Source organism: Giraffa tippelskirchi, chromosome 1 (assembly GCF_054371585.1).
Source record: "Giraffa tippelskirchi isolate mGirTip1 chromosome 1, T2T-mGirTip1v1.2.pri, whole genome shotgun sequence".
Classification (NCBI taxonomy): Eukaryota; Metazoa; Chordata; class Mammalia; order Artiodactyla; family Giraffidae; genus Giraffa; species Giraffa tippelskirchi.
Window position 1 is genome coordinate 7,258,249 of NC_137275.1, and position 3,340 is coordinate 7,261,588.

A 3,340-nucleotide genomic window follows, 5' to 3' on the forward strand; every position below is an offset into this window, starting at 1 on the left:
CCAGGTAGTCAGCCTCTCTGTGCCTCAGTTCCCTCATGTGTAAAGGACATGATAATGGTATCTTGTAGTGGACATATGCTCATGCATGCCTGTGAAAGTGAGGATGAAAGTGTCCGTCACTCACTTGTGTCCAACTCTGCGACCTTGTGGACTGTAGCTCACCAGGCTCCTCTGTGCATGGAATTTTCCAGGCTAGAATACTGGAGTGGGCTGACATTCCCGTCTCCAGGGGATTTTCCTGACCCAGAGATTGAACCTGGGTCTCACACATTGTAGACCGATTCTTTTACCATCTGGGCCACTAGGGAGTATGCATACACACACACACACACACACACACATATATATATTCAGGATTTAATATAATATGTATATATATTTTGCATATATTTAATATACAAACACTCATATATATGTGTATATATATATATATATATACACATATATATGCTGTGGCTATATCTACCTATGTATATATGTGTCCATAACAAGCTATTGACTATATCTAGCTATATGTGTTTGCATATATGTTGTAATCTATATATGTGTGTATATACATATATTGCTGTATATATGCAAAGTGCATATTCTGTATGTTCTCTGTATAAATATACTGGTATTACAATATGTTGCAGGTTATATATCGTATCGATACATATTGTGTATGTGCCCTCTTAGTCGTGTCCGACTCTTTGCAACCCTATGAACTGTAGCCCACGGGACTCCTCTGTGCATGGGGTTTCCCAGGCAAGAATCCTGGAGTGGATTGAAACACGAAATGGATGATGGCAGTTCTCTGCTGAAACCCTGCTGTGGCCACCCATGTCACTTAATAAAAGAAGAAACCCTGCTGTGGCCAGTATGGCTCTCTGTAATGGCCCAGTCTTAACTCTCTTCCCCCCTCTCCCCTCCCCTCTTTATACCTAACTTTGTGGCCTTCCTCACTGTTCCTGGACAGACCTGGCTTGGCCCCACATTAGGGTCTTGTCTCTATCTGTCCCCCCACCTGCATTGCTTCCCCTCCTCCACCCCACATCCACACCATCACCCACTCCCTCACCTGCTCACATGCCACCTTCTCAATAAGGTCGACTTTGACAACTTTATCTAATACTGCATTCTAAACTCCCTTGCCCCACATTCCCGAGATTTTTAACCCAGTTCTATGTTTTCTTTTTCCCATGGCATTTACCAGCTTCTAATATACTATGTTATTTCGCAGAGTGTATCAGGTGAAATGCTGGACTGAATGACTCACAAGCCAGAATCAGTATTGCCAGGAAAAATATCAACAACCTCAGATATGCAGATGATACCACTTTAATGGCAAAAAGTGAGGAGAAACCAAAGAGCCTCCTGATGAAAGTGAAAGAGGAGAGTGAAAAAGCTGGCTTAAAATTCAGCGTTCAAAAAATGAAAATCATGGCATCCGCTCCCATTACTTCATAGCAAATAGATGGGGAAAAAGTGGAAACAGTGACAGATTTCATTTTCTTGGGCTCCAAAATCACTTTGGATGGTGACTGCAGCCACAAAATTAAAAGATGCTTGCTCCTTTTAAGAAAAGCTATGACAAATCTAGACAGCATATTAAAAAGCAGAGACATTACGTTACCGACAAAGGTCCATCTAGTCAAAGCTATGGTTTTTCCAGTAGTCATGTGTGAATGTGGGATTTGGACCTTAAAGAAAGCTGAGCACTGAAGAATTAATGCTTTTGAACTGTGGTGTTGGAGAAGACTCTTGAGAGTCCCTTGGACAGCAAGGAGATCCAACCAGTCAATCCTAAAGGAAATCAGTCCTGAATATTCATTGGAAGGACTGATGCTAAAGTTTAAACTCCAGTACTTTGGCCACCTGATGAGAAGAACTGTCTCATTAGTAAAGACGCTGATGCTGGGAAAGATTGAGGGCAGGAGGAGAAGGGGACGACAGAGGGTGAGATGGTTGGATGACGTCACCGACTCAATGGACATGAGTTTGAGTAAACTCCGGGAGCTGGTGATGGACAGGAAAGCCTGGTGTGCTGCAGTCCATGGGGTCGCAAAGAGTCAGATACAACTTAGCGACTAAACAACAGCCACAATATACTCTGTTATTTATTTGCTCTGCTTCCTGTCCATTGTCTCTCCGTCTCTCAGTGCCCAACTATGTTTTGTTGACTTGTGTTTCCTAGTGTCTTGAGCAGTGCTGCGTACTTAGTAGACACTGAATAAATATTAATTGAATTAATGAACAAAACTGTCCTTATTTCAAGACTGTGTTCTTAATAACTAAATCATATTCTAAAGGAGTGAGAGATTTTTTTTCAAAAAACAATGAGCAAAATGAGCTAGTCTTCTACTAGTTTGGGAGTTCCCTGAGAGACCTGGGGTTGTCTCATAATTGCGTATGCATGCCTGGTGAGTGAGTGCTTGCAGAATTAATGCGAATCCTACAGCACTGATTCTGACACTTGGTAGCCCTGTTATCCTTTCAAGTCTTAATACTTCCCTCCTGTTCTGGCCTGTCGTGACCACAGTTACTTCTCTTAGCCAAAAAAAGCCCTTTATCTCTTGGCTGAGGTTCAGACCCAGCTGCTTTCAAACTGGGCAACAGAGAGGAACTTCAGAGGAAAGGACAACGGTCACTTTCTTTCTACAGGATTCCTCCCAGGCTGTTTAAGCCTCTGTCCATATCCCTCGTTTTAAACCTTTTTGCTTTCTTTGCTCTATTGGATTCTGACAGCCCGGACAGGTGAGCCTGGCTGGCGAATCTAAGAGTGGGAAAGTCCTGGGGAATCCTTCACTCAGGTCATCCTGAAATATTAGTGCTTTTTTTTTTTTTTTTTTTTGCATTTTATATCCTAGATACTCCAGAGCCCAGATATTGGGGCAAGATCAAGAAGATAACAATTTGATATTTTAAAAAACAGCAGTTTTATAGCAGCAAACTTGTCTATGGCAAGGTAAGTCTGAAAACAAAGCCTTGATAACTCCTAATGCTATTGTATCCTAACTTCCAACATTAAGGTTTTTCATGTCAACACATGCTGAGTGTCAGAAAATTGCAGGTACCAGCTCTGCCACTTAGGAATTATGTCATCTTAGGCAAGTCACTTAGCTTTCTGAATTTCAGTATATTATCTGTAAAATGGAAATATCAAATTCAGAACCTCATGAAAAACACAAGATACTATTACTTTTGTGAAATGTTTTCTGATTTTCTTTAACAGTTAATCTCTATATATGTGATAAAATCTCATAGCTACACACACACACACACACACACACACACAGAATGCATGTAAAAACTCGTGAAATCTGAATAAGTTCTGTAGTTGCAACTGATCAATGTCAAT